We start from the raw sequence: 27707 nt of genomic DNA, 5'->3' as shown, positions 1-27707 counted from the left end.
TGTAATTGTTAAAGCTCACAATTCTTGTTTTCACAGCAGTCCCAATCACAGAGAAGATTGGTTCGATTCATCAATGCCATCTGTAGCATAGGCTTGCTAATGATACCTGTAAATGGACCAAACTGCTGTGCTATGGATCTCTGGAAAACAGGATTAACTTTTCCCCTTGTCAGCATTCTGTGTGCTGGAATTTGGATGAGCTCCACGTGTCTCTGTCTCTGCCAGACAAAGTACGGCAGGGGGCTGTGAATGAATGAAAGGCAGAGACTAGAGGGATCATTTTGAACATTTAAACACTTATTACCACCAACGTCCAAGGAGGGATAATCAAATTCTTAAAAGAGAAAATGGAATCACTCGAAAATCCTTCCTGTAAATTCAATTCTGCGGGCCATAGTTCTTGAAACTGGTGTGGAAGCGGGCAAAGCAACTTCCTTAATGAGAAATATTTTCTAGGAACTGTTCGGACAGGAGAAGCTGGGTCCCATGCCGCTGATTAACACTGCACACTGCAACAGTCAACTCCGCAACGGCTAAAACAGAGGGAGACCTACAGCGATGTGAGATCCCAGCTACGCAAGCTAAACCTGAGATGCGGCTTCATCCACCCGGCAAAACTCATCTTGACCTTCCAGAACACAACACACATGTTTTCCTCTGCCAAGGAAGCTCAAGACTTCTTCAAGAAGCACATTAAACCCAACACACAAGGGGACAAGCTGACAGATGGAACCCAATGACTTGGGTTTGATAAGCGTCTCGATTTATAAAGGGTCTTCTGGATGGGGAGCGACCAAAGGTTGGGTTTCCCTGTGGGTCCTGCTTTTAGTTTTACATCCATGGGATTATCAACACTAAAGATAACAATTACATTCTAGAAAAACAATGGTAACACTAGCTATTCTCTCGTGGAATTTGAAAGGCTTTAATATTCCTGTAAAGTGTTCCAGCTGTATTGATATTTTAGCAAGAAACCATATTGCAGATAGCATTACTGGGTGATCTGAAAAGTCATAGTCAATCGATCAATAATATAATAATACTTTTAGCAAAAATGTTTATTTTCAATTTACAATCTGTAGAAACAATGAGAATAGAAAGGTTCAGAACTTTTGTCAAACATCACAGTACAGTTGAAAAATATATGGCAAATATAAATCCTATATGGATGGTGTTAAGAGATAGATGGGTGGTGTTAAAGGATGGGACTAATAACAACTAACAACAACTAATAACAACATAACTAATAATGTAAAGCATACTGTGTCCATAATAAGTATATAGGTTGTAGGTTGGGAGCTTTTGTGAAAGAGCACAGTTAGAAAGATATGGCATATAGAAGCAAACCGGATGGACATCATGAAAATGATCGGAGAGGTTGAGAGTAGAAGAAGTTCAGGAGAAAAAACAAACAAAATATAATTTTTGTAAAATTGACTGTGTCCATAAAATGTATATAGTAAGTATGAGCTGGAAGTAGAGGCCTAAGCATTGTTGTTCACTAGTTTACTCCAATTAGGGAAAGGGTGGTGGGGTTGGAAAGTAATAAAGGGGAATATATATATTTTTAAAGATATGTATGTGTATGTATGTATGTATATGTGTGTGTGTGTGTGTATGTATGTATGTATATAAACATGGGGGATTGGAAGTGATGCAGACAATTACATTGATGGAAGTTACAATCTATCTGCAATATTAAGCTGATCTACCCCTAAATATATATATATATATATATATATACAGTTGAAGTCGGAAGTTTACATACACCTTAGCCAAATACATTTAAACTCAGTTTTTCACAATTCCTGACATTTAATCCTAGTAAAAATTCCCTGTCTTAGGTCAATTAGGAACACCACTTTATTTTAAGAATGTGAAATGTCAGAATAATAGTAGAGAGAATGATTTATTTCAGCTTTTATTACTTACATCACATTCCCAGTGAGTCAGAAGTTTACATACACTCAATTAGTATTTGGTAGCATTGCCTTTAAATTGTTTAACTTGGGTCAAACGTTTCGGGTAGCCATCCACAAGCTTCCCACAATAATTTGGGTGAATTTTGGCCCATTCCTCCTGACAGAGCTGGTGTAACTGAGTCAGGTTTGTAGGCCTCCTTGCCCGTACACGCTTTTTCAGTTCAGCCCACAAATGTTCTATAGGATTGAGGTCAGGGCTTTGTGATGGCTACTCCAATACCTTGACTTTGTTGTCCTTAAGCCATTTTGCCACAACTTTGGAAGTATGCTTCAGGTCATTGTCCATTTGGAAGACCCATTTGCGACCAAGCTTTAACTTCCTGACTGCTGTCTTGAGATGTTGCTTCAATATATCCACATAATTTTCCTTCCTCTTGACACCATCTATTTTGTGAAGTGCACCAGTCCCTCCTGCAGCAAAGCACCCCACAGCATGATGCTGCCACCCCGTGCTTCACGGTTGGGATGGTGTTGTTCGGCTTGCAAGCCACCCCCTTTTTCCTCCAAACATAACGATGGTCATTATGGCCAAACAGTTCTATTTTTGTTTCATCAGACCAGAGGACATTTCTCCAAAAAGTGCGATCTTTGTTCCCATGTGCAGTTGCAAACCGTAGTCTGGCTTTTTTATGGCGGTTTTGGAGCAATGGCTTCTTCCTTGCTGAGCGGCCTTTCAGGTTATGTCGATATAGGACTCGTTTTACTGTGGATATAGATACTTTTGTACCTGTTTCCTCCAGAATCTTCACAAGGTCCTTTGCTGTTGTTCTGGGATTGATTTGCACTTTTCGCACCAAAGCACGTTCATCTCTAGGAGACATAACGCGTCTCCTTCCTGAGCGGTATGACGGCTGCATGGTCCCATGGTGTTTATACTTGCATACTATTGTTTGTACAGATGAACGTGGTACCTTCAGGCATTTGGAAATTGCTCCCAATGATGAACCAGACTTCTGGAGGTCTACAATAATTTTTCTGAGGTCTTGGCTGATTTCTTTTGATTTTCCCATGATGTCAAGCAAAGACTTTGAAGGTAGGCCTTGAAATACATCCACAGGTACACCTCCAATTGACTCAAATTATGTCAATTAGCCTATCAGAAGCTTCTAAAGCCATGACATCATTTTCTGGAATTTTCCAAGCTGTTTAAAGGCACAGTCAACTTAGTGTACGTAAACTTCTGACCCACTTTAATTGTGATACAGTGAATTATAAGTGAAATAATCTGTCTGTAAACAGTTGTTGGAAAAATTACTTGTGTCATGCACAAAATAGATGTCCTAACCGACTTGCCCAAACTATAGTTTGTTAACAAGACATTTGTGGAGTGGTTGAAAAACACGTTTTAATGACTCCAACCTAAGTGTATGTAAACTTCCGACTTCAACTGTAGCAATGCTCCAAGAAACACACCTGCTCCAAAGGACGCAGATAGAATAGAGAACCATTTGGACAAACTGGCTGCTTTCTCATCAGCCCCAAACAAAACTAAGGGTGTAATCATTATGATACATAAGAAACTCAGAATCACCATCCTTGGTAAAGGTGAAGACCAAGAAGGCAGAATCACTCTCCTTAAATGTATCCATAATGGAAAGAAAATTACCTTTGTTAATGTGTATGCACCCCAAATTCATATGATCCTACGTTTTTTGATTATCTGAACAGCATATTGTTAGAATTAACTAAATTCCAACTGGTTATTGTGACAGACATGAATGCTATTCTGGACATGCAGGACACATCTAATAAGACCAACTACAATCCACAGCTACCAAGGCTCTCCAACGTATACTCTCTGACTACAACCTCATTGATGCCTGGCAAGCTCATAAACCTAAAGCAAAGGAGTACACTTTCTGTTCAAACAGGAACAAAACATTCCCCCGAATTATCTACTTCTCTAGTTTCTTGAGCCTGTCTGATCATCATGCTTATTACTGCCAGATACAAGATGGAGCTTTAATGTTTCCTTTCTACAAAATCCTACTTTCTGTGAACAATTTGAAACTGAATTGAATGAATTCATAATGATTAACAAAAATTAAGTTCATGATCCTCTGATTTTATGGGATGCCGTCAAAGGTTTTATTCAAAACAATGCAGCTGCATTTGCATCTGGGCTGAATAAATCATAATTAAAGAAGATGTCAGAATTGGAAAAGTTGTTAACGACGTTAGAGTGTTCTCAACAAACACTTTTTCAGACCAGGTAGCGACTACTCTCTTCAAAGTCAAGACAGAACTAAATCTATAGATAAGACAGAGAGCAGAATTTACTTCCATTGTAATCGACCCAGTCGTCTACTGTCTAACAAGCTTCATAGTAATGATCAATTGGCGGATATTGCAACTATTGAATCTGAATCAGGTGAATTACTATCAGAACCCAAATTAATCAACCAAAGATTCTCCCGTTTCTATAAAGAATTGTACAACTCTAACCAAGCCAGATCGAGTCCTTTTTAAAAGATATAAGAACTCCTTTTCTCTCAACTGAGGAAGCCGGCTTGCTGGGTGCCCTAAACTCTCTCCATTAACTCAAAAGTGTTCAATCGGACTGCCAGATGGTGAAGCGTGATTCATCACTCCAGAGAACGCGTTTCCACTGCTCCAGAGTCCAATGGTGGCGAGCTTTACACCACTCCAGCCGATGCTTGGCATTGTGCATGGTGATCTTAGGCTTGTTCGGCCATGGAAACCTATTTCATGAAGCTCCTGACGAACAGTTCTTATGCTGACATTGCCATCTGGAACTCGGTAGAGAGTGTTGCAACCAAGGACAAACGATTTGTACGCACTTCAGCACTCTGCGGTCCCGTTCTGTGAGCTTGTGTGGCCTACCACTTTGCAGCTGAGCCTTTGTTGTTCCTAGCAGGGCAGAAATTTGACGAACTGACTTGTTGGAAAGGTGGCATCCTATGACGGTGCCACATTGAAAGTCACTGAGCTCTTCAGTAAGACCATTCTACTGCCAATGTTTGTCTATGGAGATTGCATGGCTGTGTGCTCGATTTTATACACCTGTCAGCAACGGGTGTGGCTGAAATAGCCGAATCCACTAATTTGAAGAGTGTCCACATACTTTTGTATATACAGTCATGGTAAGCACAAATAAAACATCACAAATCACACAGAAAAACAGATACATTCCTCCACAAATAAGTCCCCAATCAATACTTAAAATTGCCAGAACGGCATCAGAACATCAAGATTAAATGTATTTTGAATTTTGTTCCAGCAATACGGTGCATTAAAACTGAAAGCAGATTTACTTAGCTCGATGGAGACCCTAGGAACCTCAAGAATCAACCAATCCTGTGAACAGGTTAGGCATCCCAGATGTCTATACTTCAACAGCAAAGTTATATAAGACAGAAGTTTATGGAGTAGGGCCTTGTAAACAAAAAGGGAGTAATGTAGAGATCTACAGGTCTTTAGCGAAGTCCAGCCAACCTTTTGATACAGAATGCAGTGATGAGTATCAAAACTGTAACAAAACGAAGGGCACTATGGTAGATGGCATCCAAAGGTTTAAGAGTTTTGATAAATAATATCACCATAATCAAGAACAAATAAAAAGGTTAGATTGGAGAACCATCTAATGAGTGAACATGTAGTTCACCTGAAACATTCTTCAGAGAGTTTGAAAACAACATGTATTTAGTTTTGCCCATATCAAGCACAAGTTTTAAATCAGCAAGGACTTCCTGCATAGCTATAAAATCTGACTGTAGTTTTGACACAGCCAGATCAACAGTCGGGGCAATAGCATACATAATAGTATCATCCGCATATAGATTAATTTAACAATTTTTTACAGATTGTCCAATGGTGTTTATATAAATAGTGAAGAGAACAGGTCCCAAAAGGTCTATCGAGGACAACTTATTCAATAAAATAGCATGATCAACAGTATCTAAAGCTTTTGACAGGTCCACAAACAAAGCAGCACATTTCATTTTAGTGTCTAAAGCATTGACAAGATAATTTACAACTAAAGTGGTTGATCTAATAGTGCTATGCCCAGGCCTAAACCCTGATTGGTTTACATTCAAAGTGCATTTCTCAGATAAAAAAGAGCAAAGTTGAACATTTACCAAGGATTCCAGAATCTCAGCTAGACAAAGAAGATTTGAAATGGGGCGATAATTATTAAGATTCCTACTATCCCCACCCTTATGGAGTGGCAGCACAAGAGATGATTTCCATACCTTTGGAATATTTCCTGATAACAATGTTAAATAACAAATGTAGGTTATTGAGCCAATAATGATGGGCGCTACACACTTAAGCAGACCAATATCCGTTTGGTCGGCCCCTGTGTATTTCTTGTTGTCTATTGCTAGCAAAGCCTCCAGAACACGTAAATCAATTCAATCCGACCTCAGTAGATGGACTAACATCCCAGTTGCTTTAACCAGAAAACTATTGTAAAAATGAATATATTGCCACGGCTGAATTTCTGTAGTTCAATGCTTCCCTTGTCTCCCCCTTCTGGCTATTGGGAGAAATCCATAGTGTGGTTTTTTAAATGTACATGGCAATGTAAGCTATCCCAGATAAAATTAACATACATACAAAGAGGGAAAGATGTAGGAGGACTATCCTTACCAAACTTTAAATTGTATTTCCAGGCACTAGCATTTCGTCCCATCCTAAATTGGTTTAGACATGATTTTACCACCCCCTGGCTGAGTATATAGAGGAATATGGTGTTTCCTATTGCCCTGGAAGAGGTGGTTTTCACTGATATATCCCTTAAACAATGTAATATGGTGTTTCCTATTGTCCTGGAAGAGGTGGTCTTCACTGATATATCCCTTAAACAATGTAATATGGTGTCTCCTATTGTCCTGGAAGAGGTGGTCTTCACTGATATATCCCTTAAACAATGTAAACTACGCTTTGGTCCTATTACTGCTCACACAATCTCTATTTGGCGCAAAATTGAAAAATGATGTAACAGGGAATAAAAATGGCGTGTCCATACTCCAATATTTCACAATAATGCCTTGGGGTCTGGAGGGGGGACTTTTGCTTCCCCCCCCCAAAGGTCCAAATGTAGAATCTGTATTCATTGCCGATATCATGGACAGTGATGGTTTGAGAACATTTCAAGATTTGAAAGGCACATACACATTACCAGGCAACTCCTTTTTTTCTATATTTACAACTTAGGTCAGCTATGCTGGACTATGGAGTCCCTTCAGAAACCGAACTACTGAACCATCCAATGATGGAATTTATAAATAAATTATCTGGGCTCCCGAAAGGACTGATCTCTAAAATGTATAAACACCTTATGGAAAGCTCATATTCTGAGCTAGTCATTAAAAAAGTATGGTCCACAGATCTAAGTGAATATGAACAACCCTTTAACTGGAACAGAATATGAAAAAATATGACCATCAATTTATATATTTTAAGTTTGTTAACAAGCTGTATTTAACACCAAGGAAACGTTTTACAATGGCATTTGCCCCAACTCCCAACTGTTCACAGAGTCCCCTAAATCAGGTAGGCACATTCCTTCATATGATGTGGGAGTGCCCTGTAGTTAAATGCTTCTGGGACAAAGTTACAAAAATCATTTTGAGGTGCATTCATGTAAAAATTAAATGCTTTGCATTGACTATTTTTTTAAAAACTTTTTTTTTAAAATAACTATTTTTTTGTCATTTAGCAGACACTCTTATCCAGAGTGACTTACAGTTAGTGAGTGCATACATTATATATTTTTTTTTTCATACTATGTTACTTAACGATGATAGCTGCTTGACTCTCTCAATAAATCAGAAACGATTACTTCTGGCAGTGCTGCCGCAAAAAAATATGTTGTCTTTTAGATGGCAATCACCTCACTATCTCCCAATTCGCCAGTATATACAGTTACTATTAGAAGTTATAACATTAGAATTAATGGTGCTCGTCAAGAAACAATTGAGGCCTGGACAAATACTATTGACTCTGTAAAGAATAATCTCAGCTAAAGCCCAAAACATAAAAATAAACAATCTATAAAGGCCAAACATACAGTGAGGGAAAAAAGTATTTGATCCCCTGCTGATTTTGTGCGTTTGCCCACTGACAAAGAAATGATCAGTCTATAATTTTAATGGTTGGTTTATTTGAACAGTGAGAGACAGAATAACAAAACTAAAAAATCCAGAAAAACGCATGTCAAAAATGTTATAAATTGATTTTCATTTTAATGAGGGAAGTATTTGACCCCCTCTCAATCAGAAAGATTTCTGGCTCCCAGGTGTCTTTTATACAGGTAACGAGCTGAGATTAGGAGCACACTCTTAAAGGGAGTGCTCCTAATCTCAGCTTGTTACCTGTATAAAAGACACCTGTCTACAGAGGCAATCAATCAATCAGATTCCAAACTCTCCACCATGGCCAAGACCAAAGAGCTCTCCAAGGATGTCAGAGACAAGATTGTAGACCTACACAAGGCTGGAATGGGCTACAAGACCATCGCCAAGCAGCTTGGTGAGAAGGTGACAACAGTTGGTGCGATTATTCGCAAATGGAAGAAACACAAAAGAACTGTCAATCTCCCTCGGCCTGGGGCTCCATGCAAGATCTCACCTCGTGGAGTTGCAATGATCATGAGAATGGTGAGGAATCAGCCCAGAACTACACGGGAGGATCTTGTCAATGATCTCAAGGCAGCTGGGACCATAGTCACCAAGAAAACAATTGGTAACACACTATGCCGTGAAGGACTGAAATCCTGCAGCGCCCGCAAGGTCCCCCTGCTCAAGAAAGCACATATACAGGGCCGTCTAAAGTTTGCCAATTAACATCTGAATGATTCAGAGGAGAACTGGGTGAAAGTGTTGTGGTCAGATGAGACCAAAATCGAGCTCTTTGGCATCAACTCAACTTGCCGTGTTTGGAGGAGGAGGAATGCTGCCTATGACCCCAAGAACACCATCCCCACCGTCAAACATGGAGGTGGAAACATTATGCTTTGGGGGTATTTTTCTGCTAAGGGGACAGGACAACTTCACCGCATCAAAGGGACGATGGACGGGGCCATGTACCGTCAAAACTTGGGTGAGAACCTCCTTCCCTCAGCCAGGGCATTGAAAATGGGTCGTGGATGGGTATTCCAGCATGACAATGACCCAAAACACACGACCAAGGCAACAAAGGAGTGGCTCAAGAAGAAGCACATTAAGGTCCTGGAGTGGCCTAGCCAGTCTCCAGACCTTAATCCCATAGAAAATCTGTGGAGGGAGCTGAAGGTTCGAGTTGCCAAACGTCAGCCTCGAAACCTTAATGACTTGGAGAAGATCTGCAAAAGGAGTGGACAAAATCCCTCCTGAGATGTGTGCAAACCTGTTGGCCAACTACAAGAAACGTCTGACCTCTGTGATTGCCAACAAGGGTTTTGCCACCAAGTACTAAGTCATGTTTTGCAGAGGGGTCAAATACTTATTTCCCTCATTAAAATGCAAATCAATTTATAACATTTTTGACATGCATTTTCTGGATTTTGTTGTTGTTATTCTGTCTCTCACTGTTCAAATAAACCTACCATTAAAATTATAGACTGATCATGTCTTTGTCAGTGGGCAAACATACAAAATCAGCAGGGGATCAAATACTTTTTTCCCTCACTGTACAAATGTCAATGCTGAGGTGTATGCGGCGTTGAAGTCAGGCACAGGACACAGAGGATCAGTAACGACTACTTTACTTTCCAAAGTAAAATACGCACAAAACAAAAGCCTCCAAACACAAGAGGAGAAATGTACACGGAGTGCGTAATAAACAAGATGGTCAATGCCGAACATACATACAAGAGACGCGGACAATAACACACAAAGGCAAACATAAAACAAGGGAACTTATATGGTACATAATCAATACAAAATACGAAACAGGTGTACCAACTAGACAATACAAGACAAACATCGAAACATCGAGCGGCAGTAGCTAGTACTCCGGGGACGACGAACGCCGAAGCCTGCCCGAGCAAGGAGGAGGAGCAGCCTCGGCGGCATCCGTGACAACAAACAATGGACCTATTTTCATATTTTCTACTTTCTTTGCTTTCTGGGGTGGTTATGTGAATGTATGTATTTATTCACTGTGACATTACTGTGAAATTCCAATCTAGATAGTCATTCATAGTAATATCGCATTGTGCCTTGTCAATTTCAACGTGTGAGAGAGAACAAATGAAAGAATTAGAGAGAAAAAAGAAATGCAACGTGGAAGACATTAGCATGCAGCATTTTTAAAAGAAAACGGCTAAATTCTTCAGGGAATCATAACCTAGATTACTAAGATGTGGTACAGTTTAGACCCTCTAGTTATTTGCGATGAAATAAGGTCCAGTTCATTGTGATTGAATCTACGAGGAGCTGGCACCTTGCAGTTTTATAATGACTTTGGTAATAACTGACCAATATCCAGAGCTAGCCCACAATACTCTGACCAAAGTAATGGCCTGACAATTATGTAGCCATTCATGCCATTGGAAAAGTGGTGTGTCCTTGACGTCATTGTTTGTGTGTCTCATGGTGCTTTCAAAACAACTTGGAAACTCTGAACATCCGAGTTAAAATGTACATACGTTTTTTTGTGTAGAGCTTCCTATTGGTCGATTTTGATATTTTCCAAGTGGGAAACTCTGAGTTAATTTTTTTACAACGAGTTTGCAAGTCGATAATTTCAGAGTTTCCGAGTTGTCTTGAAAGCGGCATCAGTCACCTGAATGGCACTTTGTACATGTAACCAGGAGCATGTTACTATAGAGCAACAGCGTTATTTATAGGGCGTTGTGATGTGATTCCATGGCAGCATCAGGTGATTGTGTTCTCTTTCTCCTTGGAGATGATTGATATTGGAGTGTCTGGCTCTATAAGAGCAGTGAATGTCAGTGTAATTATGGGTTAGGTGAGGAGAGGCAGAGAGGATGATGCATAGCTAAGCCTGCTGCCTATTTGTCTCCTCTGTTCCTGACTAGAATGTAGAGTTGTATTTTTGAACAGGTTTTTAATGGATTACCTCTGTTCTTCTCTCAGAGGGGGTTTGAGCCTGCCTGACTCTCCACGGTGTCAAGTGTTCTGAGTGAAAAGGGACAGGATATGAGATCATCCATGTCAGAGACCTATTAATGATATGTCAGAGAAATTAGCAGTAACAGGAAGCACATTGATTGTTTGAAAGGGCAGCAGACACAGGGTGGAAATTGATTACCCAGGTGGCTCTGGGGGATTAGGATAGGTCACGTTCTGTTCACCAAGGAAGTGCAGAGGTTGAGGATCTTAGCTTGAACTGTATAGAGCACATCTCTCTCTGTATGTGACGGACAGGCAGTCTGCTCTGTCCAGGCCCCAGAGGTTCCACTGAAAGAAACTGGCACCACACTGTACTGGTGAGCCACTGCCCGGTCCACCTGAGGGGGGTGCCTACCACCAGGCATATGCTCTCAGGCAAATCGAATTAATAACTCATGGCAGTTTCCTCTAGCTATGCTGTCATTACTGCATTTCCTGTTGGTTGTTAGGAACTCACTTATAAATGTAATTGAGAATGATCATAAAGCTTTTTAATTATAAATGGCCTATGATATGAATACGTTATTGGGGAACAAGCCTAAAGGATAATCACGCTTATTACAATGACGACACACAACAACAGCCACAGAGAGAGAGAGAGAGAGAGAGAGAGAGAGAGAGAGAGAGAGAGAGAGAGAGAGAGAGAGAGAGAGAGAGAGAGAGAGAGAGAGAGTGTAGTGTATTAAGGATTATGATTTCATAAGGTTTCAAGTGGAACCTGAGAGAATGTTTACAGTAGAGGGAGCCATTTTGTAGTGACACCCCTGTTCGTTGGAGACAGGTGATTGGACAGTAGAGGGAGCCATTTTGTAGTGACACCCCTGTTCGTTGGAGACAGGTGATTGGACAGTAGAGGGAGCAACCCATATTTTTGCATACCTTATAAGTATAGGCTAGAGACAAAGGGGGTTAGAACAGACATATTATCTTTGGACACTGTTCTCCAGACCCTGCAGGTGTCTGTAAACTTATGCTGAAATCTTGTGATATAAATAAAACTTATAATCAAAGTACAGCCTAAGCGGACTCTTTGTTTGACAGCAATAATTACCAGCATTGACTCGACACTACAATAGTAAATTAACTGGATAAATACCGTAAGGCCACAGAAGTGATAGTGTCTCAACCGGCAGACTAGGAGTGGAGTTTTAGAACTAATGTGTACATTAGGAGAGGAGGTGCAGCACTGCAGAGAGCTGGCCACCAGACCAGCCAATGTGATGATATTGTAGTATTATAGATAAACATATTCATTAGTAAGGAGGCTTTGGTCACAGAATTAAACAAAACATAGAATTATAGGGTCCCTATGGCTTTGGTAGCTCTTCATAATAGTTTAGATAAGAACTTAGATTGACCCACCGTATACCATGTCTTGTCATGATTTTTCCCACCCTATCCAACTACTACTCTAGATGTATATACAGTAGTATTATACTATGGAGTTGTTGAATACTTGTTTCTGGTTGGCTTGAAGGGCATTCTAGAGTGTGCATTACTTCCCTATAACGCACAGTATATTTACATGGTAGAATTCAATGGCTACATGTTCTATGTTTGAGCTGCTTTTGAAAGTAAGTCGAATTGAAAACATTATTGGCATTGTTGAATTTGATTTTCATAATAGAAAGCTAGGACTGACGGTTTGGTTAGCTAAACTAGCAAGTCTGTTTGTTTGGCAACTAGCTACTGTCGCTATCTAGTAAACTTACTAGCTACTTCAGTTGATGTTGAACACATTTCTAGCGGATGTGTTAAATTATAGCCATGGTATAAAAGGGATAATCAACTTGTGGCTCTATGCGTTCTCTGGAAAATAATGCAACTCCGTGGAAGGTTAGTTACACTCTCATGGAACACACCTTCCACGTCATTCATTATTTTCCATAGAACGCATAGCCTCTTGTTGATTATCCCTTACTTATACAATGGGTGGGTCTAATCCTGGATGCTGATTGATTAAAACCGCCGGTGTCTATTCCACAAGTTACCACCGGCTAAGGCTATGACGTTGAAATGCCTTTTCACTATTCCATCTGACTGCCAATCCACTGTCTCATCAGCCCAGCCAGGCAATTAACAAACTTGATCTCCACTGTAAAAAAACATCTAGACATTATCTCCCATTTATTTTAGACTAGCATTTGGTTTTCAACAGCGGAGATTTGTTTAAACCTTGCTGTCTGTCTCTCTGACATTTGCAACATTGTCTCAAAATCGAATTTCGATCTCCAGCTGTCCCATAGTAATGAATGTGTCAGGAGTCGGGACGAGACAGACAGGCTGGCAGCTTTTCTCAGCCAGTCAAAATCATGAATCAGGATAATTTGTATGGATATATACAAATAAATGTCAATAGAAAAACACGAAATGCAGTTTGCTGTCATTCCAGCTTCAGTTTGAAGTGATTGTGTTAGCTGTGTAGTTGGTTATCTCTTCTGAACAGCGGCCTGGCGAGAGAGCAAGTTTTCTATGCCAGGTGAAATCACGCATCACTAGCTCATTGTTATGGATGTATCCCCAAATAATCACTAGAAAACAGCTTAAACAAATGTAAATGCAGCTACTTTGTTGTTATTCTGGCTGCACTGTTTGACGTGACTATGTTAGCCGAAGTTGGCTAGCTAGCAAGCAAGGGATAAGAACGTTGCCAGCCATCATGGCAACGGAACATTTAGAACTAACGACTGGGCCACGTCTCAGGCAACCGAACCGAAAGAACGAACGACCAGCCGGTTTGGGTAGCAACCCTAGATTTGTGTCGGGACTATACTGTATCTCGTGGAAGGAAGGATACCATTTTCGGAGGATATATTGGCTTCTCAGGGATTATCACTTAATTGAATGACAGACAGAAGAGGCATCCAATTGAAAGTTGAAGTTTAGATTTAGTTTTCTTCTCTTGCCTGTAAGCCTGTTTATCATTGCTCCGCTATGGAGCAATTCTTATAGTCCCTCATAGCTGGAAGAGTAGGAGGAGGAGGTGGTGGAGGAGGGGGAGGATGAGGTGGAGGAGGTGGAGGATGATGAGGAGGGAGTGGGGGAGGAGGAGGAGGTGGAGGAGGATAGAGAGGTGGATATAGAGGAGGATATAGAGGAGGATATAGAGGAGGATAGTGAGGATATAGAGGTGGATATAGAGGAGGATATAGAGGAGGATATAGAGGAGGATATAGAGGAGGATATAGAGGATAGAGAGGAGGATATAGAGGAGGATATAGAGGAGGACATAGAGGAGGATATAGAGGATAGAGAGGAGGACATAGAGGAGGATATAGAGGATAGAGAGGAGGATATAGAGGAGGATATAGAGGTGGATATAGTGGTGGATAAAGAGGTGGATATAGAGGAGGATAGAGAGGAGGACATAGAGGAGGATATAGAGGAGGATATAGAGGAGGACATAGAGGAGGATATAGCGGAGGATAGAGAGGATATAGAGGAGGATATAGAGGAGGATATAGAGGAGGATATAGGGGAGGATATAGAGGAGGATATAGAGGAGGATATAGAGGTGGATATAGAGGAGGATATAGAGGAGGATATAGAGGAGGATAGAGAGGAGGATATAGAGGAGGATAGAGAGGAGGATATACAGTGGGGAAAAAAATAATTTAGTCAGCCACCAATTGTGCAAGTTCTCCCACTTAAAAAGATGAGAGAGGCCTGTAATTTTCATCATAGGTACACGTCAACTATGACAGACAAAATGAGAAACAAATATCCAGAAAATCACATTGTAGGATTTTTAATGAATTTATTTGCAAAATATGGTGCAAAATAAGTATTTGGTCAATAACAAAAGTTTCTCAATAATTTGTTATATACCCTTTGTTGGCAATGACACAGGTCAAACGTTTTCTGTAAGTCTTCACAAGGTTTTCACACACTCTTGCTGGTATTTTGGCCCATTCCTCCATGCAGATCTCCTCTAGAGCAATGATGTTTTGGGGCTGTCGCTGGGCAACACGGACTTTCAACTCCCTCCAAAGATGTTCTATGGGGTTGAGATCTGGAGACTGGCTAGGCCACTCCAGGACCTTGAAATGCTTCTTACGAAGCCACTCCTTCGTTGCCCGGGCGGTGTGTTTGGGATCATTGTCATGCTGAAAGACCCAGCCACGTTTCATCTTCAATGCCCTTGCTGATGGAAGGAGGTTTTCACTCAAAATCTCACGATACATGGCCCCATTCATTCTTTCCTTTACACGGATCAGTCGCCTTGGTCCCTTTGCAGAAAAACAGCCCCAAAGCATAATGTTTCCACCCCCATGCTTCACAGTAGGTATGGTGTTCTTTGGATGCAACTCAGCATTCTTTGACCTCCAAACACGACGAGTTGAGTTTTGACCAAAAAGTTCTATTTTGGTTTCATCTGACCATATGACATTCTCCCAATCCTCTTCTGGATCATCCAAATGCACTCTAGCAAACTTCAGACGGGCCTGGACATGTACTGGCTTAAGCAGGGGGACACGTCTGGTACTGCAGGATTTCAGTCCCTGGCGGCGTAGTGTGTTACTGATGGTAGGCTTTGTTACTTTGGTCCCAGCTCTCTGCAGGTCATTCACTAGGTCCCCCCGTGTGGTTTTGGGATTTTTGCTCACCGTTCTTGTGATCATTTTGACCCCACGGGGTGAGATCTTGCGTGGAGCCCCAGATCGAGGGAGATTATCAGTGGTCTTGTATGTCTTCCATTTCCTAATTATTGCTTTCACAGTTGATTTCTTCAAACCAAGCTGCTTACCTATTGTAGATTCAGTCTTCCCAGCCTGGTGCAGGTCTACAATTTTGTTTCTGGTTTCCTTTGACAGCTCTTTGGTCTTGGCCATAGTGGAGTTTGGAGTGTAACTGTTTGAGGTTGTGGACAGGTGTCTTTTATACTGATAACAAGTTCAAACAGGTGCCATTAATACAGGTGAGGACAGCGGAGCCTCTTAAAGAAGAAGTTACAGGTCTGTGAGAGTCAGAAATCTTGCTTGTTTGTAGGTGACCAAATACTTATTTTCCACCATAATTTGCAAATAAATTCATTAAAAATCCTACAATGTGATTTTCTGGATTTTTTTTCCTCAATGTGTCTGTCATAATTGAAAATTACAGGCCTCTCTCATCTTTTTAAGTGGGAGAACTTGCACAATTGGTGGCTGACTAAATACTTTTTTTCCCCACTGTAGAGGAGGATATAGAGGAGGATATAGAGGTGGATATAGAGGAGGATATAGAGGAGGATATAGAGGAGGATATAGAGGAGGATATAGAGGTGGATGTAGAGGTGGATATAGAGGAGGATATAGAGGAGGACATAGAGGTGGATATAGAGGAGGATATAGAGGAGGAGCAGAGAGGAGGATATAGAGGATATAGAGGAGGATATAGAGGAGGAGCAGAGAGGAGGATATAGAGGATATAGAGGAGGATATAGAGGAGGATATAGAGGGGGATATAGAGGATATAGAGGAGGATATAGAGGATATAGAGGATATAGAGGAGGATATAGAGGATATAGAGGAGGATATAGAGGAGGACATAGAGGAGGATATAGAGGATATAGAGGAGGATATAGAGGATATAGAGGAGGATATAGAGGATATAGAGGATATAGAGGAGGATATAGAGGATATAGAGGAGGATATAGAGGAGGACATAGAGGAGGATATAGAGGATATAGAGGAGGATATAGAGGATATAGAGGAGGATATAGAGGATATAGAGGAGGATATAGAGGAGGACATAGAGGAGGATATAGAGGAGGATATAGAGGAGGATATATAGGATATAGAGGAGGATATAGAGGAGGATATAGAGGAGGATAGAGAGGAGGATAGAGAGGAGGATAGAGAGGAGGATATAGAGGAGGATATAGAGGATATAGAGGATGATATAGAGGAGGATATAGGGGAGGATATAGAGGAGGATAAAGAGGTGGATATAGAGGAGGATATAGAGGAGGATATAGAGGAGGATATAGAGGATATAGAGGAGGATATAGAGGAGGATATAGAGGAGGATATAGAGGAGGATAGAGAGGAGGATATAGAGGAGGATATTGAGGAGGATATAGAGGAGGATATAGGGGATATAGAGGAGGATATAGAGGTGGATATAGGGGAGGATATAGAGGAGGATATAGAGGAGGATATAGAGGAAGATATAGAGGATATAGAGGAGGATATAGACGAGGATATAGAGGATATAGAGGAGGATTTAGAGGAGGATATAGAGGAGGATATAGAGGAGGATATAGAGGTGGATATAGAGGAGGATATAGAGGATATAGAGGAGGATATAGAGGAGGATATAGAGGATATAGAGGAGGATATAGAGGAGGATATAGAGGAGGATATAGAGGAGGATATAGAGGTGGATATAAAGGAGGATATAGAGGTGGATATAGAGGAGGATATAGAGGAGTATGTAGAGGAGGATATAGAGGAGGACATAGAGGAGGATATAAAGAGGGGCAGAGAGGAGGATATAGAGGTGGATATAGAGGAGGATATAGAGGAGGATATAGAGGATGATATAGAGGAGGATATAGAGGAGGATATAGAGGAGGATAAAGAGGTGGATATAGAGGAGGATATAGAGGAGGATAGAGAGGAGGATATAGAGGAGGATATAGAGGAGGATATAGAGGAGTATATAGAGGAGGATATAGAGGAGTATATAGAGGAGGATATAGAGGAGGATATAGAGGAGGATATAGAGGATATAGAGGATATAGAGGAGGATATAGAGGATATAGAGGAGGATATAGAGGAGGATATAGAGGAGGATATAGAGGAGGATATAGAGGTGGATATAAAGGAGGATATAGAGGTGGATATAGAGGAGGATATAGAGGAGTATATAGAGGAGGATATAGAGGAGGACATAGATGAGGATATAGAGGAGGAGCAGAGAGGAGGATATAGAGGTGGATATAGAGGAGGATATAGAGGATATAGAGGATGATATAGAGGAGGATATAGAGGAGGATATAGAGGAGGATAAAGAGGTAGATATAGAGGAGGATATAGAGGAGGATAGAGAGGAGGATATAGAGGAGGATAGAGAGGAGGATATAGAGGAGGATATAGAGGAGGATATAGAGGAGGATATAGAGGAGGATATAGAGGAGGATATAGAGGTGGATATAGAGGAGGATATAGACGACATTAGATGAGCCTTCACCTGTAGAGCTCAAGCAGTAGAGTTCGATCAGAACCATTAAATCACTGGACGCAAAACAGTTTGGCTGAGTGAGCTAGAGAGAGACAGAGAGAGAGAGTATGAGAGAAAAAGTATGAAAAGGAATGAGACAGTGGATTGAAAATGTGTATAATCTGTATGAAAAAGGTCCTCGCCCATTTCTCGTACAATTGTGAAACAAGCAAAAATCTATTAGCTGTATTGTTAACTAGAATAGTGCCTGTCAAACTCAATTCATATCTATAATGGCTCTGCCAATTTCAAACATAATTGTTTGTTTTTGAAAACATCTCAGCAGTGTGTGTAGAAGTGACATCACATCAGAAGTATAACGCAATCAGTGACTCATTTGATTACTCGCTCACTCTTTCTTTCTCTTTCTGTCACACTTTGACATGCGCACGTACACACGCAGGTATACACAATTACACACACAGACACACACCTATTCGCCACCTGTGTGAGTCATGTTAATGCCCCTTGGCTTTGTGATTTCTAATAATAACCGTCCTTGCTCTTTAGAAAGACGTCTTCCTGAAGCTATTTGTCATCAACATAACGTTATTGTACATCTCAATGATGCTAGTCTTTGTTGTTGGTCTGATGTCATGTGTCCTATTGTATTGTTTCTGACAGATCCTGCCGGTCATCACAGGCAGAAGTCGGTGGTGAGCGATATCTGTTACCAGACAGAGATCTCCAGCCTCATGGACTTTGGCACTCCAGACTCCTCGCTCGACAAAGGTAGGGTGTTGCCTTGAAATTGCCTAGGTGACGGAAGGAAGTGTGTGCATGGTGATTTGTGCCAGGAGTTGAGACTGAGACAAAGACCTGTCAGCATGTCAGCTGGATGGACACAGACAGGAGCAAAGGCCTGTGATGTGTAAGCGTCTGTCTGTCCTGTCTGTCTGTCAGTCAGTCAGTCTGTCTGTCTGTCTGTCTGTCTGTCTGTCTGTCTGTCTGTCTGTCTGTCTGTCTGTCTGTCTGTCTGTCTGCCTGCCTGCCTGCCTGCCTGTCTGTCTGTCTGTCTGTCTGTGAGAACAATCTGATAATATGGCTGGCTGGACCCAGAGGTACAAAGGCTTTACTGCCGACTGTTAGATACTATAATCAAATGGCTTTAATGTACAGACAGTACACAGCACACAGGGTTAATGATCTGCTTGGCATTGTACTGTATGCACCCAATTCTGTGCTGGGCTCAGACGCAGTACAGATAAACATTGATAGGAGAGCTGAATGGGGAGAGAGGGGCAGATGTAACCTCTTCACATTCTATTGTTGTAGCATCTGAATAGAGAAGAGTACTATTGATGTTCATCTTTGCTGTATTGTGGTTTTTGCAATTTTCTGCTCTAATCACAGTCTTCAGTTTGAGGGAAATGGCATCTCATTTTCCCTCTAAAGAACATTCTGAATAAAGGCTCTCTCTCTTAGTTGTGATTTGGCTGATCAGTAATGATACTGGCAACTGAGGAGGATCATCATAAAGAGTATTGATTACCTGAAGCTTATTGGACAATCTATAAGTCTTGTGGGCATTTCATTTTCTCCTACTTAATGACACCCATTATTCTTTATCACGCTGCCAGAAAGCCAGAAGAGTGTCCCCCACAATTGTAATTGTAATCTTTTCATCGAATACAGCCCCTTCAAGCAGCAGAAGTACACTCTCAGGCCATTAAATGAGCCTCATGACATTTCTGGACAGAGGTATTATCTGTCTGAGTCACTCCTTCATCCCTCACTCCTTCATCCCTCACTCCTTCATCCCTCACTCCTTCCCGCCCTTCTTCCCCTCCCAGGGCAATTATTCATATCTTAATGTCCGTCTTTCTTAGCTCTCCATCAACACTCTCCTGTGCTTATAATGCAGAGTGACCAATCATCTGGTGCAGCTGGGGGACAGGGGGAGCAGAGAATGGGGGGGTGAAAGAGATAGGGAAAGAGAGAGAGGGAGGAGGAGAGGGAGGGAGGGAGAGCCCCACCCTCTTCAACATACAGTGGGGAGAACAAGTATTTGATACACTGCCAATTTTGCAGGTTTTCCTACTTACAAAGCATGTAGAGGTCTGTAATTTTTATCATAGGTACACTTCAACTGTGAGAGACGGAATCTAAAACAAAAATCCAGAATATCACATTGTATGATTTTTAAGTAATTCATTTGCATTTTATTGCATGACATAAGTATTTGATACATCAGAAAAGCAGAACTTAATATTTGGTACAGAAACCTTTGTTTGCAATTACAGAGATCATACGTTTCCTGTAGGTCTTGACCAGGTTTGCACACACTGCAGCAGGGATTTTGGCCCACTCCTCCATACAGACCTTCTCCAGATCCTTCAGGTTTCGGGGCTGTCGCTGGGCAATACGGACTTTCAGCTCCCTCCAAAGATTTTCTATTGGGTTCAGGTCTGGAGACTGGCTAGGCCACTCCAGGACCTTGAGATGCTTCTTACGGAGCCACTCCTTAGTTGCCCTGGCTGTGTGTTTTGGGTCGTTGTCATGCTGGAAGACCCAGCCACGACCCATCTTCAATGCTCTTACTGAGGGAAGGAGGTTGTTGGCCAAGATCTCGCGATACATGGCCCCATCCATCCTCCCCTCAATACGGTGCAGTCGTCCTGTCCCCTTTGCAGAAAAGCATCCCCAAAGAATGATGTTTCCACCTCCATGCTTCACGGTTGGGATGGTGTTCTTGGGGTTGTACTCATCCTTCTTCTTCCTCCAAACACGTCGAGTGGAGTTTAGACCAAAAAGCTCTATTTTTGTCTCATCAGACCACATGACCTTCTCCCATTCCTCCTCTGGATCATCCAGATGGTCATTGGCAAACTTCAGACGGGCCCGGACATGCGCTGGCTTGAACAGGGGGACCTTGCGTGCACTGCAGGATTTTAATCCATGACGGCGTAGTGTGTTACTAATGGTTTTCTTTGAGACTGTGGTCCCAGCTCTCTTCAGGTCATTGACCAGGTCCTGCTGTGTAGTTCTGGGCTGATCCCTCACCTTCCTCATGATCATTGATGCCCCACGAGGTGAGATCTTGCATGGAGCCCCAGACCGAGGGTGATTGACCGTCATCTTGAACTTCTTCCATTTTCTAATAATTGCGCCAACAGTTGTTGCCTTCTCACCAAGCTGCTTGCCTATTGTCCTGTAGCCCATCCCAGCCTTGTGCAGGTCTACAATTTTATCCCTGATGTCCTTACACAGCTCTCTGGTCTTGGCATTGTGGAGAGGTTGGAGTCTGTTTGATTGAGTGTGTGGACAGGTGTCTTTTATACAGGTAACGAGTTCAAACAGGTGCAGTTAATACAGGTAATGAGTGGAGAACAGGAGGGCTTCTTAAAGAAAAACTAACTGGTCTGTGAGAGCCGGAATTCTTACTGGTTGGTAGGGGATCAAATACTTATGTCATGCAATAAAATGCAAATTAATTACTTAAAAATCATACAATGTGATTTTCTGGATTTTTGTTTTAGATTCCGTCTCTCACAGTTGAAGTGTACCTATGATAAAAATTACAGACCTCTACATGCTTTGTAAGTAGGAAAACCTGCAAAATAGGCAGTGTATCAAATACTTGTTCTCCCCACTGTATATATCAACGAATTGGCGAGATCAGTCTGAATAGTCTGCAGCACCCGGCCTCATCCTACTAAAATCTGAAGTCAAATGTCTACTATTAGCTGATAATCTGGTGCTTCTGACCCCAACCAAGGAAGGCCTACAGCAGCACCTAGATCTTCTGCACAGATTCTGTCAGACCTGGGCCCTGACAGTAAATCTCAGTAAGACAAAAAAAAGGTCCAGTTGCCAGGACTACAAATACAAATTCCATCTAGACACCGTTGCCCTAGAGCACACAAAAAACAAACATACCTCGGCTTAAACATCAGCACCACAGGTAACTTCCACAAAGCTGTGAACGATCTGAGAGACAAGGCAAGAAGGGCCTTCTACGCCATCAAAAGGAACATAACATTCGACATACCAATTAGGATCTGGCTAAAATTACTGGAATCAGTTATAGAACCCATTGCCCTTAATGGTTCTGAGGTCTGGGGTCTGCTCACCAACCAATAATTCACAAAATGGGACAAACACCAAATTGAGATGCATGCAGAATTTTGTAAAAAATATCCTCAGTGTACAACGTAAAACACCAAATAATGCATGCAGAACAGAATTAGGCCGAAACCCGCTAATGACCAAATCCAGAAAAGAGCTGTTAAATTTTACAACCACCTAAAAGGAAGCGATTCCCAAACCTTCCATAACAAAGCCATCACCTACAGAGAGATTAACCTGGAGAAGAGTCCTCTAAGCAAGTTGGTCCTGGGGCTCTGTTCACAAACACAAACAGACCCCACAGAGCCCCAGGACAGCAACACAATTAGACCCAACCAAATCATGAGAAAACAAAAATATAATTTCTTGACACATTGGAAATAAATAAAAAATGTAACTGAGCAAATTACAATGCTATTTGGCCCTAAACAGAGAATACACCGTGGCAGAATACCTGACCACTGTGACTGACTCAAAATTAAGGAAAGCTTTGACTATGTACAGATTCAGTGAGCATAGCCTTGCTATTGAGAGAGGTCGCAATAGGCAGACCTGGCTCTCAAGAGAAGACAGGATATGTGCACACTGCCCACAAAATGAGGTGGAAACTGAGCTGCACTTCCCTCAGATTACACAGACCCACAACATTTTGATAAACTCCCATATCTATTGGGTGAAATACCACAGTGTGCCATCACAGCAGCAAGATTTGTGACCTGTTGCCACAAGAAAAGGGCAACCAGTGAAGAACAAACACCATTGTAAATACAACCCATATTTATTTATTTTCCCTTTTGTACTTTAACTATTTGCTCATTGTTACAACACTGTATATATACATAATATGACATTTTTAATGTCTCTATTCCTTTGGAACTTTTTTGTGTGTAATGTTTACTGTTTCTTTTCTTTTATTTTATTTCACTTTAGTTTATTATGTATTTCACTTGCTTTGACAATGTAAACAAATGTGTCCCATGCCAATAAAGCCCTTTGAATTGAAATAGAAAAAGAGAGAGAGAGAGAGAGAGAGAGAGAGAGAGAGAGAGAGAGAGAGAGAGAGAGAGAGAGAGGGAGAGAGAGAGAGAGAGAGAGAGAGAGAGAGAGAGAGAGAGAGAGAGAGAGAGAGAGAGAGAATGAGTTCTTATACAGATAGTAGGACTTTTACTAGCTTACGTAATTACCAGGGTTGGGGTTAATTCCACAAATTCCATTTAATTCAATTAAAATTGGAATTGAATTTGTGGAATTAACCCTGGTAATTTTTCAGTCTGTGAATTCAGAGATAATTCAATTCCTCTCAATTCCAATGTTCGGTCAATTCCAATAATTCAATTCCCAATTCTATATTATCCCCAACAATTCCACAAATTTCAATCCAAATTCAATTCCCTCAGGCTTTCATGTCACTGTTCAGACAGCCTAGCTCTACTGGAAATATGGATATACAAGTTACATTGATTTAAAACAACTCCAGCAGTCTATTTCTTATACTATGTGTGTTAATTCCATTAACTGGGACAATTCAATTCAATTCCACAGAATACATGTTTTTACAATTCCAATTCAATTCCCATTCAAAATTAGATTCAGTGTGTTTAGCCATGAAATCAAGGATAGCTGTCTGAGGGGTGAAAAGACTGAGGATGGAGACAAAATAGCAGTGTCATGAGAAGGGTAACATTTTTACATTTTTAGTCATTTAGCAGACGCTCTTATCCAGAGCGACTTACAGTTAGTGAATACATATTTTTTTTATACTGGCCCCCCGTGGGAATCGAACCCACAACCCTGGCGTTGCAAACGCCATGCTCTATCAACTGAGCTACATCCCGGCCGGCCATTCCCTCCCCTACCCTGGGCCAATTGTGCGCCGCCCATGAGTCTCCCGGTCGCGGCCGGCGGCGACAGAGCCTGGATTCGAACCAGGATCTCTAGTGGCACAGTTAGCTCTGCGATGCAGTGCCTTAGACCACTGCGCCACTCAGGAGTAACCATGAGTTGATTCCAGCTGCACTGAAACCAAGGCTGAAACAAGTAAACTCTTGTCACACTCACAACCCTGAATGGGCGTCAGATGAATGGGAATGAGAATGACACAACTGTGATTCTTGAGCAGTCAGTCAGTCAGTGAGTCAGTCAGTGAGTCAATCAGTCAGTGAGTCAGTCAGTCAGTGAGTCAGTCAGTGAGTCAGTCAGTGAGTCAATCAGTCAGTGAGTCAGTCAGTGAGTCAGTCAGTGAGTCAGTCAGTCAGTGAGTCAGTCAGTCAGTGAGTCAGTCAGTGAGTCAGTCAGTGAGTCAGTCAGTCAGTGAGTCAGTCAGTCAGTGAGTCAGTCAGTGAGTCAGTCAGTGAGTCAGTCAGTCAGTGATTGACAGATCCATTGCATCAGTTGACAAGCATCTGGCTAAAGTGTGTGTGATGTTTGGGCCATGTTGAGAGATGGAGCCTCATCCACTGACAAGCAGGATAGATGGCATACTTGTCTTCATTACTACACCCTCTCTTACTACACTCTCTCCCACACATAAGCCTGAATACGCACATGTGTATTCTATATTTGAGACATAATTATTCTGCACAGGCTTAGCACTGGAAATAACACTATAATAGGTTTGTGGTAACCAAGTAATGAAATTCTGTGACAGAGTCATAAGAAATTTCTAAACCAATTTGCGGATGAAAAAAGATGCATGTTGTATTTTTAGTTGCATGTTTACTGTATTACTAATACAGTAAACATAATCCTCCAACACTTTCAGTTTATACAAACTGTACACATTAGTAGCTCAGCTGGTAGAGCACGGCGCTTGTAACGCCAAGGTAGTGGGTTCGATCCCCGGGACCACCCATACACAAAAAAAAATTTATGCACGGATGACTGTAAGTCGCTTTGGATAAAAGCGTCTGCTAAATGGCATATTATATTATTATATTATATAAGCTAAGCTATTTCAGTAGTTAAAATAGCCAGCTGGAAGTCAGATTTACCTCTGAAATGAATCCCCCCCAGTGTCTAGTGTTCACTTCCTTTAACCCCGACTGGCCTTATCTCTGCTCCTCTAGTACCTACTGCACCTGCTGTCCCTGTCCCCGCCCCTTTCCCTGGCCCTGGGACTGGGAGAAAACACCAACACTTCCTGGGTTGCGTTCTCACGCTAACAACCCCAGTGATGTGGGTGGAATTGTTTGGATTTACTTTCATTTGTGACTAGGAAAACATTCCAGGCCTAGTTATGCTGCAGGCTGTACAGTAACTAGGTCCCAACATTTTGGCATGGCCAAGATAGGTCACATAAATCAGGAAAAACTCCAGTCCCTAGATTCTTCCAGTACAGTATGTCAAGTTGCAAGTTTTAAGGTGTTCAGTACAATATAGTACAGTACAGTAAGTCCTGTGAAAGGTCAGTGTGGCATGCAGCTCTCTGCCATCAGGTGGAGTAGGAGTGCTATAGCAGTGACTCACCTGTCCTACCACCTGAGGCTACAGGTACGCCCTCCCCCTGAGAGAGAGAGAGAGAGAGGAGAGAGAGAGAGAGAGGAGAGAGAGAGAGAGAGAGAGAGAGAGATGAGAGAGAGAAGAGAGAGAGAGAGAGAGAGAGAGAGAGAGAGATAGAGAGAGAGAGAGAGAGAGAGAGAGAGAGAGGAGAGAGAGATGAGAGAGAGAGAGAGAGAGAGAGAGAGAGAGAGAGAGAGAGAGAGAGAGAGAGAGAGAGAGAGAGAGAGAGAGAGAGAGAGAGAGAGAGAGAGAGAGAGAGAGAGAGAGAGAGAGAGAGAGAGAGAGAGAGAGAGAGAGAGAGAGAGAGCAGCTGGGAAGGGTTAAAAGAGAAGGGGTGAGAGAGGTTTGGAATGGAAACTGCCTCTGGGCGTGTACCAGAACAGGTAGAGAAAAGGGTGGGGGAGAGAGAGAGAGAGGGGGAGACAGGGGACAAGAGATAGAACAAACAAACGACAGAGCGAGAGAGAGGGAAATAGCGAGAGAGAACATAGAGAGAACAGAGAAAACAGGCTCACTCATGCTCTCAGGGGAACTCTTCCTAGTAACCTGGCTGGGTGGACCCAATGACCAGAGCTGGGAGCGGCTGAGAGAGAGGCTGCTGTGCTACGGTGTATTTCTGAATGGTGTCTGTCTGAGTTGGGTTCCTCTGCTATGAGAACACACACCAGCACTGACCGTGGAGCCCAGCGGAGCCTGTTTTGTGGAGGAGGAGGAGGAGGAGGAGGAGGACATGAGGTCCAACAGGGATGAGGGGACACCCGGTGAGTGAGAGAAAGAGAGGGAAGAAAGAGGAGTGTATTTAGAGGATCAGTCACTGTTGTGACAGTTGGTTTAAGCCAGAGTTCTGTTTCTACGGTAGAGATGTGTGTGAGTTCAAGAATTCGTTTTCACGTGTATACCCATTTGTTTGAATACTCACACTGAATTTATTAGAGGAAATTGAATGAGTCATGTAAACTCATTATCAATGAGTTACTAAATGAACAACTCATCATTTGGTAGTGTTAGTACTGTATTTAGATGATATTATACAGTATATATGAAGGTTGTGTTACAGTAGCAACACATTAATGGCTGTAAAGAAATATTGTTTTGCGTGTAATTTTAGAAAACATATTTGATGGTAGTAGGCTTTTTTACATAAGCTAGGGTGACCATACGTCCTCTTTTTCCCGGACATGTCCTCTTTTTGGACCTAAAAAAATGCGTCCGGCCGGGATTTCTAAATCGCCCAAAATGTCCGGGATTCGGCTTTTGCTTTCTACAGTCGCCATTAATTGTGTGCGTTTTTGGGGGTTTTGCATTGCTTTGACCTTTCTCTTTAGGTCCCACCTTCTCACACGCCACCATTGGTCGGTCATGTAGGCCTACGCAAACATTGGTCAAACTGCATCTCAATCATTACCCTCACCATGGCAACAGCCAAGAGACAGAGCAGCAGCTTGCTTGTCAACAGTGGCACATGGCTCCAGAACAGCGTAAAAATGGCCAAACGCAAATGTAAATTCATAGACGAGTTACAGAGAAAATTCCCGTGTTTTCGTCTTGGTCAGGATCCGTGTGAAGCAGAATGCATGACCTGCAAAGCTGGCACGTACGTGTCAGTGTCAAATAAAGGTGCTAGCAACCTAGAAGCCCACATAAGCTCTGCAAAACACAAAATTGCAGCTAAAGGAGAGAGTTCGTCAGGTAAATTAACTGACTGATTTTCTGAGAGCAGGTTAAACAGAAGATGCTGTTACTGCTGCGGAGGGAGTTTTTGCATTCCACACCACGAAGCATCACAATAGCTACAGATCAATGGACTGCACGTCTGCCTTGTTAAAAAAGGCTTTCCCTGATTCCGAGACTGCGCAAAAATGTTCAAGCG

General features: G+C 41.9%; 1 pseudogene across 1 annotated transcript in view; it reads left to right on the top strand.

The window, feature by feature from the left end:
• The window catches only part of LOC311138098 (kazrin-like), a 202355-nt pseudogene that overhangs the window by 132656 nt on the left and 41992 nt on the right, over positions 1-27707 (top strand). The window contains exon 4 of the transcript in view: positions 18896-19003. The product of the transcript in view is annotated as a kazrin-like (transcript). The remainder of the gene's footprint in view (positions 1-18895; positions 19004-27707) is intronic.

Source organism: Coregonus lavaretus, assembly GCF_964263955.1.
Source record: "Coregonus lavaretus genome assembly, chromosome: 12".
In the NCBI taxonomy this organism is placed as follows: Eukaryota; Metazoa; Chordata; class Actinopteri; order Salmoniformes; family Salmonidae; genus Coregonus; species Coregonus lavaretus.
This window is presented reverse-complemented; position numbering and strand designations above follow the sequence as displayed.